Source organism: Salvelinus alpinus, chromosome 16 (genome assembly GCF_045679555.1).
Source record: "Salvelinus alpinus chromosome 16, SLU_Salpinus.1, whole genome shotgun sequence".
In the NCBI taxonomy this organism is placed as follows: Eukaryota; Metazoa; Chordata; class Actinopteri; order Salmoniformes; family Salmonidae; genus Salvelinus; species Salvelinus alpinus.
In genome coordinates this window covers 10,720,813-10,736,639 of record NC_092101.1, presented here as the reverse complement: position 1 = coordinate 10,736,639, position 15,827 = coordinate 10,720,813, and the positions used below count along the sequence as shown (strand labels likewise).

The 15,827-nt window shown below is 43.4% G+C and overlaps 1 protein-coding gene across 1 annotated transcript in view; it reads left to right on the top strand.

Moving 5' to 3' along the window:
• Window positions 1-15,827, top strand: part of LOC139540777 (calcium/calmodulin-dependent protein kinase type IV-like) — a 35,472-nt gene that overhangs the window by 8,249 nt on the left and 11,396 nt on the right. The gene's annotated exons all lie outside the window — the stretch shown is intronic.

Genomic DNA, 15,827 nt, shown 5'->3' with positions numbered 1-15,827 from the left:
CAGTAAAGCTGCCACATTATACTTATGTCACTGTTTGTTTACCCTTAGTGTTTTCGCCGGTTAGCTGACGTTAGCTGGCTGGCTAGCGAGAGAAGTTCATCTCGATCTAATTCGCTAGTCTTAGATATGTCGCGTAACTACTTCCCGTCTTCGCCTGCCCTTTGAACGGTCTAGGTACTTAGAAAAGTTTAATCTGGTTGGCTTGCCTATACAGTGCCTTCGGAAAGTATTTAGACCCCTTGACTTTTTCCACATTTTGTTATGTTACAGCCTTATTCTAAAATTGATTTTTTTTTTAAATGCCTCATCAATCTATACACAATACCCCTTAATGACAAAGCGAAAATAGGTTTTTATAAATTTTTGCAAAAAACTAAAATGCCACATTTACATAAGTCTTCAGACCCTTTGCTATGAGACACGAAATTGAGCTCAGGTGCATCCTGTTTCCATTGATCATCCTTGATATGTTCCTACAACTTGATTGGAATCCACCTGTTATAAATTCAATTCATTGGACATGATTTGGAAAGGCACACACCTGTCTATGTAAGGTCCCACAATTGACAGTGCATTTCAGAGCAAAAACCAAGGCATGAGGTCAAAGGAATTGTCCGTAGAGCTCCGAGACACAGTGGCCTCCATCATTCTTAAATGGAAGAAGTTTGGAACCCCCAAGACTCTTCCTAGAGCTGGCCGCGTGGCCAAACTGAGCAATCAGGGGAGAAGGGTCTTGGTCAGGGAGGTGACCAAGAACCCGATGGTCACTCTGACAGAGCTCTAGAGTTCCTCTGTAGAGATGGGAGAACCTTCCAGAAGGACAACCATCTCTGCAGCACTCCACCAATCAGGCCTTTATGGTAGAGTGAAGCCACTCCGCAGGAAAAGGCACATGACAGCCCACTTGGGAGTTTGCCAAAAGACACCTAAAGACTCTCAGACCATGAGAAACAAAATTCTCTTGTCTGATGAAACCAAGATTGAACTCTTTGGCCTGAATGCCAGGCATCACGTCTGGAGGAAACCTGGCACCATCCCTACTGTGAAGCACGGTGATGGCAGCATCATGCTGTGGGGATGTTTTTCAGTGGCAGGGACTGGGAGACTAGTCAGGATCGAGGCAAAGATGAACGGAGCAAAGTACAGTGAGATCCTTGATGAAAACTTGTTCCAGAGTGCTCAGGACCTCAGACTGGGGCGAAGGTTCACCTTCCAACAGGACAATGACCCTAAGCACACAGCCAAGACAACGCAGGAGTGTCTTCAGGACAAGTCTCCAAATGTCCTTCAGTGGCCCAGCCAGAGTCCAGACTTGAACCCGATCGAACATCTCTGGAGAAACCTGAAAATAACTGTGCAGCAACGCTCCCCATCCAACCTGACAGAGCTTGAGAGGATCTGTAGAGAAGAATGGCAGAAACTCCCCAAATACACGTGTGCCAAGCTTGTAGCAACATACCCAAGAAGACTTGAGGCTGTAATCGCTGTCAAAGGTGCTTCAACAAAGTACTGAGTAAAGGGTTTGAATACTTATGTAAATGTGATATTTACATTTTTTATGGGGTATTTGTGTAGATTGATGAGGGGGAAAAAACAATTTAATACATTTTAGAATAAGGCTGTGACCTAACAATGTGAAAAAATCTAAGGGTCTGAATACTTTCCAAAGCCACTGTATGTGCTTTCAACTTGCCGTAGACCAGCTGGGGAGATAACCCTACCAAATGGCCCAAAGTAGCCTATGGTGATATCTATACCTACTTGGTGTAATTTCCAGGTTTACACAGACAATACACATAGCTAGTTAGATACAAACAAGTGTTAGCTAGCGACTTACCGGTGATGAAGTGCTTCGAACACACATACAGTGGGGCAAAAAAGTATTTAGTCAGCCACCAATTGTGCAAGTTCTCCCACTTAAAAAGATGAGAGAGGCCTGTAATTTTCATCATAGGTACACTTCAACTATGACAGACAAAATGAGAAGAAAAAAAAACTGAAAATCACATTGTAGGATTTTTAATGAATTTATTTGCAAATTATGGTGGAAAATAAGTAAAATAAGACTAACTAGCTAGTCTCTCCCAACATAAAGGTTGGCTAATGCTAATAAGCTAGCGTTCAGCACCCTTAAGCTATTGGGTGTCAGAGTTATAACAGTATATAGTGAATGAGCAAGCAAAGAATGTCGATACAAGTCATGATATTAAGACAAGTGTTTATTTCCAGCAAGTGTATTTGATGGGTTTCGTGTCTGTCGCTAACGCTAGCTTATCTAGCTGAGACCGAAGATATGTTTTGGGACTTCTGATAGTGTGGACTGAAGCTGAACTTTACTACAACATTATATTTAACCCTGTTTAAAGTTAGCAATGTTGAGGTGGTGGAACTGACAAAATTAAAGTAATCATACAGGTCGTATAACCTATTCCATTCCGGAACTTCCGGCGCCGAAAAGAGATGGCCGCCTCGCTTCGCGTTCCTTGGAAAATATGCAGTATTTTGTTTTTTTATGTGTTATTTCTTACATCGGTACCCCAGGTAATCTTAGGTTTCATTACATACAGTCGGGAGGAACTACTGAATATACGATTAACGTCAACTCATCATCGTTCCTACCAGGAATATGACTTTCCCGAAACGGATCCAGTGTTTTGCCTTCCACCCAATACAATGGATCTGATCCCAGCCGGCGACCCTGTGCGACGCCGTAAAAGGGGCAAACGAGGCGGTCTCGTGGTCAGGCTTCGGAGACGGGCACATCGCGCTCCACTCCCTAGCATACTACTCGCCAATGTCCAGTCTCTTGACAATAAGGTTGATGAAATCCGAGCACGGGTAGCATTCCAGAGAGACATCAGGGATTGCAACGTGCTCTGCTTCACGGAAACATGGCTAACTCAAGAGACGCTAACGGAGTCGGTGCAGCCAGCTGGTTTCTTCATGCATCGCGCCGACAGAAACAAACATCTTTCTGGTAAGAAGAGGGGCGGGGGGGTATGCCTTATGATTAACGAGACGTGGTGTGATCATCATAACAACACACAGGAACTCAAGTCATTCTGTTCACCTGATCTAGAACTCCTCACAATCAAATGTCGACCGCATTATCTACCAAGGGAATTCTCTTCAATCATAATCACAGCCGTATATATTCCCCCCCAAGCAGACACATCGATGGCCCTGAACGAACTTTATCTGACTCTTTGTAAACTGGAAACCACACACCCTGAGGCTGCATTCATCGTAGCTGGGGATTTTAACAAGGCTAATCTAAAAACAAAACTCCCTAAATTCTATCAGCATATCGATTGTGCTACCAGGGCTGGAAAAACCCTAGATCATTGTTATACTAATTTCCGCGACGCATATAAGGCCCTCCCCCGCCCCCCTTTCGGAAAAGCTGACCACGACTCCATTTTGTTGATTCCAGCCTACAAACAGAAACTAAAACAACAAGCTCCCGCGCTCAGGTCTGTTCAACGCTGGTCCGACCAATCTGAATCCACGCTTCAAGACTGCTTCGATCACGCGGATTGGAATATGTTCCGCATTGCGTCCAACAACAATATTGACGAATATGCTGATTCGGTGAGCGAGTTCATTAGGAAGTGCATTGACGATGTCGTACCCACAGCAACGATTAAAACATTCCCAAACCAGAAACCGTGGATTGACGGCAGCATTCGCGTGAAACTGAAAGCGCGAACCACTGCTTTTAACCAGGGCAAGGTGACCGGAAGCATGACCGAATACAAACAGTGTAGCTATTCTCTCCGCAAGGCAATCAAACAGGCTAAGTCCCAGTACAGAGACAAAATCGAGTCGCAATTCAACAGCTCAGACACAAGAGGTATGTGGCAGGGTCTACAGTCAATCACGGATTACAAAAAGAAAACCAGCCCCGTTGCGGACCAGGATGTCTTGCTCCCAGACAGGCTAAACAACTTTTTTGCCCGCTTTGAGGACAATACAGTGCCACTGACACGGCCCCCTACCAAAACCTGCGGGCTCTCCTTCACTGCAGCCGAGGTGAGTAAAACATTTAAACGTGTTAATCCTCGCAAGGCTGCAGGCCCAGACGGCATTCCCAGCCGCGTCCTCAGAGCATGCGCAGACCAGCTGGCTGGTGTGTTTACGGACATATTCAATCAATCCTTATCCCAGTCTGCTGTTCCCACATGCTTCAAGAGGGCCACCATTGTTCCTGTTCCCAAGAAAGCTAAGGTAACTGAGCTAAGCGACTACCGCCCTGTAGCACTCACTTCCGTCATCATGAAGTGCTTTGAGAGACTAGTCAAGGACCATATCACCTCCACCCTACCGGACACCCTAGACCCACTCCAATTTGCTTACCGACCCAATAGGTCCACAGACGACGCAATCACAACCACACTGCACACTGCCCTAACCCATCTGGACAAGAGGAATACCCATGTGAGAATGCTGTTCATCGATTACAGCTCAGCATTTAACACCATAGTACCCTCCAAACTCGTCATCAAGCTCGAGACCCTGGGTCTCGACCCCGCCCTGTGCAACTGGGTCCTGGACTTCCTGACGGGCCGCCCCCAGGTGGTGAGGGTAGGTAACAACATCTCCACCCCGCTGATCCTCAACACTGGGGCCCCACAAGGGTGTGTTCTGAGCCCTCTCCTGTACTCCCTGTTCACCCACGACTGCGTGGCCATGCACGCCTCCAACTCAATCATCAAGTTTGCGGATGACACTACAGTGGTAGGCTTGATTACCAACAACGACGAGACGGCCTACAGGGAGGAGGTGAGGGCCCTCGGAGTGTGGTGTCAGGAAAATAACCTCACACTCAACGTCAACAAAACAAAGGAGATGATTGTGGACTTCAGGAAACAGCAGAGGGAGCACCCCCCTATCCACATCGACGGGTCAGTAGTGGAGAAGGTGGAAAGTTTTAAGTTCCTCGGTGTACACATCACGGACAAACTGAATTGGTCCACCCACACAGACAGCGTTGTGAAGAAGGCGCAGCAGCGCCTCTTCAACCTCAGGAGGCTGAAGAAATTCGGCTTGTCACCAAAAGCACTCACAAACTTCTACAGATGCACAATCGAGAGCATCCTGTCGGGCTGTATCACCGCCTGGTACGGCAACTGCTCCGCCCACAACCGTAAGGCTCTCCAGAGGGTAGTGAGGTCTGCAGAACGCATCACCGGGGGCAAACTACCTGCCCTCCAGGACACCTACACCACCCGATGTCACAGGAAGGCCATAAAGATCATCAAGGACAACAACCACCCAAGCCACTGCCTGTTCACCCCGCTATCATCCAGAAGGCGAGGTCAGTACAGGTGCATCAAAGCAGGGACCGAGAGACTGAAAAACAGCTTCTATCTCAAGGCCATCAGACTGTTAAACAGCCACCACTAACATTTAGCGGCCGCTGCCAACATACTGACTCAACTCCAGCCACTTTAAAAATGGGAATTGATGGAAATTATGTAAAAATGTACCACTAGCCACTTTAAACAATGCCACTTAATATAATGTTTACATACCCTACATTACCCATCTCATATGTATATACTGTACTCTATATCATCTACTGCATCTTGCCATCTTTATGTAATACATGTACCACTAGCCACTTTAAACTATGCCACTTTATGTTTACATACCCTACAGTACTCATCTCATATGTATATACCGTACTCTATACCATCTACTGCATCTTGCCATGCCGTTCTGTACCACCACTCATTCATATATCTTTATGTACATATTCTTCATCCCTTTACACTTGTGTGTGTGTATAAGGTAGTAGTTGTGGAATTGTTAGGTTAGATTACTTGTTGGTTATTACTGCATTGTCGGAACTAGAAGCACAAGCATTTCGCTACACTCGCATTAACATCTGCTAACCATGTGTATGTGACTAATACAATTTGATTTGATTTGATTTGATTCTACAGGTAAACATGCATAGCTCATGTCTGTTATTTCCATATAGGCTATGTAACTATTTGTAAAAAAACAAACACAAAAAAACAGCCATTTATTCACTTCGTGAAATTATTTATTTGAGCTTTTATTTGGATTACTCTTTTTATTCACTTAGCTAATTACTTTTTCTGTTGTTGCATTGTCGAAAGGTGAACCTGCAAGTATGCATTTCATTGCACTGTACACTCCATGTATATCGTGTATATGACGAATAAACAAACTTGAACTTAGAAGGGAACGGCAGCCATAAAGAGAGGGGAAAAGATGGCCAGCTTTGTGGTTAGACTGAAGGTGAACAAAACAGTGAAAAATACATAGGCCCTTAAATTATCCTCAAATGTTATGTAATCTAAACATCTGAAATTAATCATAGAGGTCTTATAACTTATTCCATTGTACAGGTACATTTGTTGTGCTCATGTCTCTTTAGATTCATATAGTCTAGGGGCTATGTAGCTTATCTATCATGTTTGGAGTTGTGTTGCACTGTTATGTAGACACTTGACATTTTTCATTACAGATTAGTTGCCCTGGTCGTGTCAGTATACGGTAACTGAAAAACCTGAAACCAACTGTAAATTGTAGAAATTCATATACAAATATTGAAAGCATTTAATGAGAAAACTAGGTGTGCAACATGAAAATATTGTCTAATTTACATTGTGTAATTTATTGACGGTCCCTAACTAACCCCAGAGATAGGCTATCCAAAGTCAAAGTCAGGTCAAACGCCAGCCGGCTGAAGCTAATTGGTGAAAAAGTTTGGCTAACTCTTCCCACCTGCGAACACACACGAGACACCCACATCAAATCACAACCCCGAAACCAACTTGCGTTTAATTTCTGTCATGGCCGCTAGCCTTTCTTAATAAACCAAATCTGAAACGAGGCCAAATCAAGACGTGTAGTCGCCCTTTAAAACAAACTAATGACATGTTGCACCCCTACCTTGCTAGCTTTCAGATGAGCAAAGGAGGACAGATGAGAACAGCAGTCCAGTGGAACACTTACAGCAGCAGCCAGGGGCAAATGGTAGGGAAAAGGATGATTTAGGTGACCCAGACACAGGCCCAAAACAAGTTAAGCTACCCCAGTATCCCCTTGACCGGTTTGGATTGAAAAACTAGAGGCACACTAGACACGACACAGAAACAGCAAAAGAAGAGGAAATGATGGAGAGGGAAACCAGACAAGACACAGAGACAGCAATAGAAGAATAGGATATGATGGAGAGAGACACCAGAAGAACAGAACAGACCATAACAGAAGAGGATAGACAGAGGAGACAGTAACAAACAATATCCTGAGACAGCAACAGACAAGACACAGGGAAAGTGACAGAAGAGGGCACATGGAGAGAGAACAGAGGTGGGTTGAGCACACAGAAGACAGTCACACTTCATGCTTCTCTTACAAATCATTTTCAGGTGAGGTGATAAAGCCTGTGAAATTACTATTAAAAACAATTGTTTCTTTTCTCTCCTACATCAAGAGGGGGGGGGGCACTAAAATGTTTTGCCCGTGCGGTGGGGGAGTAGAGACAGCCCTGACTAACCATGGCATTTTCCCCTCACATCTTTCAAAATGAGGCCAAAAATTTCTCAACCAAATTTATCCTTGACTCTGTATGAAACTAATCACCATAGAGAGGTGAACCCCCCCCCCCCCCCCCCATCTTTCTGTGCATGCTGTATCTAGCAGCCTGCTCCCACTCTGTTTTTTTGTCATCTCATTAAAAAAACATCTGTCAAAACCCCCGGTACACAAACTTAATAAACCATCGACACCGCCATGACTCATTCGTACACTTTGGGCCCTCTCCAGCCATCCCAGCCCGGCTAGCGCACAGCGGCGCAGATTGTCAAATTTACAACCTTTCTCCCAGGCAGACAGAGAGCCAGAACATCTCAGGGGAGATGGGTTCAAAAGGTTCTGCGTGGAGGCCCATCAATAGCCAGCCTGGCAGTGGAGTGAAGAGTTTTCCATTAGAACTAATAGCAGTCAGGCTGGGCACTTACTGCCCATTCTAGCTACAGTAGCGGATAGCAGACTTTGGGCTTAACCACAGGCTTTTTCGGAGACGTCGCTGGTTAATTTGCCGGAATGAGTCTGGGCGTTCACAGCCGGGAAGGGAAGTGTGCAGTAATGACGAGAGCATGGCGCCGCGCGGGTGTTGTTAGCCGCCCCGGTAGGCCTCAGCGGGGACTCACGGTGGAAACCGGGGTATATTTTGACTAGGTCATTATATGTGTCCTCCCAGGGCCTCTGTGTGTGGCTGATGAGGCCCAGTGGCATACGTTACTAGAGAGGTCCTGACCTCATTACAATCATGTTGAGACCAGTGGTGGAAAAATAATAATAAAGATACCTTAATAGAAAATGAAAGTCACTCAGTAAAATACTACTTAAGTAAAAGTATTTGGTTTTAAAAGTACTTGCTCAAATATTGTTAAGTATCAAAAGTAAAAGTATAAACCATTTCAAATTCCTTATATTAAGCAAACCAGGTGACACAATTTTCTGGTTTTTTTAATTCACAGATAGCCAGGTGCACACTCCAACAATCAGACATAATTTACAAACGAAGCATGTGTGTTTAGTGCGTCCGCCAGATCAGAGGCAGTAGGGACGACTAGGGATATTCTCTTGATAGGTGAGTGAATGGAATATTTTCCTGTCCTGCTAAGCATTCAACATTTTACAAGTACTTTTGGATGTCAGGGAAAATGTGTGGAGTAAAAATTACATTATTTTATTTAGGAATGTAGTAAAGTAGAAGTAAAAGTTGTCAAAAATATAAATAGTAAAGTACAGATACCCCAAAAATGACATAATTAGTACTTTAAAGTTGGGGCTGTCCGTCTTCTCTTTACACACAAGTGTGACAGAGGTACGCCTCTGTCATGGGGTTTCAACATAAGGAACTAAATACTAATTCAATCATCAACAAATGAAGAGACCTGTCAGGGTCAACACTGCAGAGAGGTTAATCTAAATAACGGACAACCTTCGTCCTACCTGAAGTGCAAGTGCAAGGAAATGTGTAATCCAATGGAAAATAATTCAAGTCAATAAATTAATTAATAATAATCAGGGTTGGGGAGTAACGGATTACATGTAAGGGATTACAAAGAAAAACGGTAAATGTAATCCGTTATGTTACCAGCAAAAATATTGTAATCAGATTACAGATACTTTGGAAAAACTAGATGATTACTTCAAATTCAGAAAGGAGGTTTGCTAAATATGCTTTTTTACGCTACAGTCCAAGCTATGTCTTCCAATGGTACGACTGCTGTCGGCATCCAAAGATTATCCAACTTGAATAAATGCTTGGAGGTAAGGATGACAGCAGTGGTGTAGTCTACAGTGATACGGATATCACTTATTATTGATATCTACATAACGCATTGATGTGAATCACACTGCTGCTCTCTCATTTAGCTATTTGCGCCTTACGGATTGTGGTGTGGATGGCTGTTCACGAATCTAAATGTGTATTTCAACCCAATAATGGTTGCATTCAAGAAGTTTAAGCTGTCTATCAATCATTGTCTTTGAAACCAGTGGACAGCCAGTGAAAAATGCGCTCTTGCAACTGCTGCTAATAAGTCTAATGCCTTTTAAGGGGAAAGTAATGGAAAAGTAATCAAAAATTAACTGAATGTAATCAGATTATGTTACTGAGTTTAGGTAATCCAAAAATTACATTACTGATTACAATTTTGGACAGGTAACTAGTAACTGTAATGGATTACATTTAGAAAGTAACCTACCCAACCCTGTTAATAATCCAACAAAAATACTAAAGGTCCAATGGAAACAAATCAAATCTTATTTTATTTGTCACATGGTTAGCGGATGTTAATGCGAGTGTAGCGAAATGCTTGTGCTTCTAGTTCCGACCATGCATTAATATCTAACAAGTAATCTAACAATTTCACAACAACTACCTTATACACACAAGTGTAAAGGAATGAATAAGAATATGCACATAAAAATATATGGATGAGCGATGGCCGAACGGCATAGGCAAGATGCAGTAGATGGTATAGAGTACAGTATATACATATGAGATGAGTAATGTAGGGTATGTAAACATTATATAAAGTGGCATTGTTTGAAGTGGCTAGTGATACATTTATTACATACAATTTTCCATTATTAAAGTGGCTAGAGATGCGTCAGTATGTTGGCAGCAGCCACTCAATGTTGGTGATGGCTGTTTAACAGTCTGATGGCCTTGAGATAGAAGCTGTTTCAGTCTCTCAGTACCCGCTTTGATGCACCTGTACTGATCTCGCCTTCTGGATGATAGCGGGGTGAAGTTTGATCAAGTGCACCGAGCTATGGCCCGCAGCATGTACTGGCAAAAGTGGTGAGGGAGGAGCGCCCTTCTCAAATCAAACAGTAATCTGCGCCGCTCGGTCACGTCGACAACAAGGCAGCGTAATGCATCGTTCAGAAACATACAACATCTCTTTTCCATAAAATATACTGTACGTTCAAATTTTCAAACTAGTTTTCATTGGGAAGGTATATAAAACCTTTTTTTATCAAACGCAATTACTTTTGCATTTGAAATCACAGAATCCTACTCATTACTCCACGTGCTTAACCTACGACACTTTTGTTTTGAGCCGACTTCGCCGTTGGCTAAAACGGGGCAACTGGCTCACACCCGGGAGACAGCCCAGTTTCAAAACAAGTGTAATCAGGACTGAGGTATTTATAATGTAATCCCCGCCAATGGGCCTGCAGCCTAATTCAAGATGGCACCCGTGACACGTTTCCAACTACACCCATACCTGCTGCCTTGAAGAGCAACTGCCTTTAAAAAGCAATGATTCCCTTTGAAAACGTGTGGCATCGACATGAGTCAGAAATTGTTATTCTAGTGTCAAAATTGACTACAAAGTGTAAATAGGATCATTTGGGTCATAAAGTCAGTCTCATCAAAAAATTTGTTTGGAACATCAATGCGTTGCACCGGGTAAATGAAGGTTGGGTTTTGATTTGACCATTTGCCCAATAACATGGGTTAGTCAGCTGCGGTGATTGCTCTCTGTCCAATAGCAGAGACAGTGAGACAAACCTGCCCTGCAGCTCTGACTGTTTACATAATGTAATACAACGCGTCGCAATTTTTTGAACTTGAGAAATACTGCCCCAAACACCTTAGTGATGTGTAAAATTAAACATCCTTGGACAAAATGAATTACAGATTTCTTGTTATCTTAGATTCATTCTGGGGATTTTGAGGAAGTGAAATAGGCCGTTTTCTACCAGATAAGTTGTTTATTGCCTTCAGTTGCTCTTTTTTTACCTTTATTTAACTAGGCAAGTCAGTTAAGAACAAATTCTTATTTTCAATGACGGCCTAGGAACAGTGGGTTAACTGCCTTGTTCAGGGGCAGAATAACAGATTTGTACCTTGTCAGCTCAGGGATTCGATCTTACAACCTTTCGGTTACTGGTCCAACGCTCTAACCACTAGGCTTCCCGCCGCCCCTTCAGTTGCTCTTGAACACATTATTTTCATATTTCCACCATTTAAGGGCAAAGTTTCCTTTTATTTTCACTTGATGCTTTCATGGTAACATTACAACACTGCAACCGATCCGGTAGTCAGAGTCGGAACTCTCTTGACTCCTGAGTAATAGGATGGTGAGAGCAGTCATAGAGCCTCTGAGCTACTGCAGCAATGGGCCCCATCTGTTAAGTCAATTTTAGATCAGGGGCTGCTCATTTAGAGTTTCAATTAATCCTGCCAAGTGAAGCCCTGATTGGGCTGTATCCCTCAGGTCTCACAGAGATAAAAATGGTATCCATGCTCTGCTGCCTCTGACATTCTCTCTGTTCTTCAAGTGTCAACGCCTGTACAGATCTGTCATCTAGTCCACACAGTTGTGATCATTGACTTTAACATAAACGGATTTGTTCTTGTGGTAAAAGTGTGCTTAAAATGGACAAACTGTCATGGGACGTTGAGCTTTTTTTGTACTTTAACTACCACTGACTGCGTATCTAAAGGTGACATTACTCAACATCCAGCTACATAACTGTGGCAGCTTCTGGGTTGGGGCGCCCTTGATTACTAGGGCTATGACAATACATAGGCAGGTATTGTATTATTTATTTACTGACCTTTATTTTACCAGGTAAGATAACTGAGAACATATTATATTTTACAGCAACGACCTGGGGAAGAGTTACAGGGGCGAGGAATAAGCCAATTGGAAGCTGGGGATGATTAGGTGGCCATGATGCTAAGAAGTCCAGATTGGGAATTTATCCAGGACATCGGGGTTAACACCCCTACTCTTACGATAAGTGTCATGGGATCTTTAGTGACCACAGAGAGTCAGGATACCAGTTGTAACATCCCATCCGAAAGACAAAACCCTATGCAGGGCAATATCCCCTTCACTGCCCTGGGATCTCCTTAGACCAGAGCGGAGAATGCCTACTGGACCTTCAACACCACTTCCAGCAGCATCTGGTCTTCCATCCAGGGACTGACCAGGATCGACCCTGTGTAGCTTCAGAGACAAGCCAGCAGTGGGATGCAGAGTAGTATGCTGCTGGGTAGGGCTATGTCAATACATTTATAACATTTACGGCAAGGCTGTCCAATCTTATTTGTAAAGGACCGGTGTGTGGGCAGGCTTTGGCTCCAACCTAAACACTATTGAATCGTGTCTCATTCAGAGATAAATCATGTTGTATCATTGAGTATTGATCCAGTATCATATTTCTGTCAGATGATTACTATTGATTTACAATCAGTCCAGGCTTGGCTCGGTCAAACAGTAATCAATGTCCCTAAGCTCTGCTGGCCTGTAGATGGTGACCACTTAGGATCTCACATATTGTAATACATGACCGAAAAGGTGGGAAGGAACCCATTTTGAAAGACAAAAATATATATCAACTAAAATGCTAACGGGAAAAGAGACCATTTTGTAAAATTGTTGTTTTGGCATTTCAAAACGTCATTCCAAACTCATTTTGAAACAAGTGCCACACCGGCTTGCATTTGAACTGATCAGGGCCCGGTTCCCCGATAGAGATGGAACTTAGGCTTACAAGTGTTTTAACAATTCATCTTTCCTACAACAGCAGAAGATGTAGCATGCGTTTCCCAAAACACCACGCAGAGAGAACAGTCGCAAAGTGCATTGTTGGAGCATGTGTCGATATTGACAGGATCGAAAGAAAGGGAGCGCTGCTATCGGATCAGCTTTCTCCATTTAAACCGTACCTTTAACATTCAAACTATTTCACAATACTGACGATGGATCAGCTCCTAGAAAGAAATGACCACCTGCGGCTGCAAATATTGAGGCGGCTTATTCTAATACTTATCCAATAAAAATGACCTAACGATGAACTTAGACATGTTCGACTTTCACAGAATGCATCACATTTATGTTTCAACTGTCAACAAGCTACTGGCATCTATATGCACGTATTTTGGGACTGTAATAGAATCCAGTCTTATTGGAATGAGGTTCATTCAGAAGATCTTAGATAAACAATTTGCTCTTTCACCGAACCTATACCTACTTTATTTTGACTGTGACATTGTATTTGAGCCCGAATCTGAACGTCTGTTTAATACTCTTGTCTATTTAGCCACAAAATTAATTTTGCTGTTGAGTTCCACACCAGAAATACCGTCTGCGAGGATGTGGCTCTCTCCAGGCTTCTGCTATTCTTCCCCTAGAAAAACTCACTTTTGACCCGCGCCAGAGGACTGAAAAGTTCTGGAAAACATGGTCTCCATTATGTAGAACACCGCCCATAAATGGCCCATATAAATGATACTGCCGTCTTTGAATTTTATGATCGTTTTTTTACTGTATTTTTACTTAACTCCCTGTACTCTGTCTGTGTGGTGCGCTTCTTTTGTTGTCTGTGTAAACCCTGATCAAAGAAAAAAAAGGGACATTTAAATAAAGAGATAACAAAACAAAAAACATAGCCTTAAGATGCTTTTGGGAAACAGGGCCCAGGTCAGGTTTGACAACAGTACAGGGCCCGGTTACCCAAAAGCATCTTAAGGCTAAGTTCATTGTTAGAACCTTCGTAGGAGCATCGTTAAATCTTAGAGCGGTTTCCCAAAACCATCGGTGTTAACGTTGCACTTGAAAATGCTCGTAATCGAACGCCTGCCTCAGATCCCATATTGAACAGCTAAGTGTGTCGTTAGATGCTTTTTTATGCCCTCCCACGTAACTTCATACACAGAAGATCTCCGCTAAACATAGAATCACATGGTTTATCAATCTTTCTGTGACGCTGATAACTTCAGAACAAAATATGACTATAAATACAAAGTTGCCAATGTCTTTGCAATTGATACAAACAAGCGACATATAAAAATATACTTTAAATAAAAACCGAGTTGACTGCAAATATAAACAGTAGGTTATAGGCCTATTTTTATTTATTTATTCCTTCCAATTTCGATCTCATTGCAGCAACTCCCCAAAGGGCTCGGGAGGCGAAGGTCAAGTTGTCCGTCCTCCAAAACATGACCCGCCAAACCGCGCTTAACACCTGCCCGCTTAACCCGGAAGCCATCCGCACCAACATGGAAACACCGTTTGACGACCAAGGTCAGACTGCAGGTGCCCGGCCCGCAACAAGGAGTCGCTAGAGCGCAATGAGCCAAGTAAAGCCCCCCCGGCCAAACCCGGACAATGCTGGGCCAATTGCGCGACACCCTATGGGACTCCCAAGCACAGCCGGTTGTGATACAGCCTGGGATCGAACCCAGGTCTGTAGTGACACCTCTAGCACTGTGATGCAGTGCCTTAGACCGCTGCGCCACTTGGGAGGCCCGCTATAGGCCCATTTCAATTATATTTAAATACATTTCACGCTCAATCAATTTACTTACATTTTGCTACTGTCTGTAATTTTTCTACTGCCTGTAATTTGTCTCAATACATGTCATGATGTGTATAGCCTAACATGTGCACAGTGATGTGCCAAATTGGTGATTTAGTTTATTGAAGCAGTATCTGTGGTTTTTATGAAGACAGCGCTGCAGTGGATAGCTGCCGCCCTACGGGCTCCTGACCAATACTGATGTTTTTTGTGTTTTGTTTTTTTACGCTGCTCTTAGCTTGTACATCATACTTCCGCCATAATTTCCTATGACAGAACGGAGCTTCTGGACATCAGAACAGCGATCACTAACCTCGATTTCTACTAAAACGAGTTGGCAGCTCGGGACGTACTGCTCATTGCGGAACAGGCCCTAAACCCCGGGACTCGAAAGAGGAAGAAATAGCGAAAAATAGGCAAAACAGAGGGCACCCTGACGAGACTACGTCGGCGGGTAAATAAACCGCCTCTACCCTCCGTTCTATTGCTGAACATACAGTACATTCACTAGAGAACAAACTGGACGAGCTCCGTTCGAGACTATCCTATCAACGGGACCCGAAGAACTTTAATATCCTACGTTTCTCGGAGTCGTGGCTGAACAAGGACATGGAAAATATACATCTAGCTGGGTTTTCTATGCATCGGCAAGACCGACCGGCAGTTTAGGGTAATGTTAAGGGGGGAGGTGTGTGCCTCTTTGTTAACAACAGCTGGTGCGCAATCTGTAATGTTAAGAAAGTATTGAGCTTTTGCTACACTGAGTTAGAATACCTCATGATAAGCTGCAGACCATACTATTTACCAAGAGAGTTGCATAGGGCCATAAGCAAACAAGAAAATGCACATCCAGAGGTGGCGCTCCTAGTGCCCTGTGATTTTACTGCAGGGAAAGTGAAATGCATCTTACCTCATTACCAGCATGTCACCTGTGTAGCTAGAGGACTTCT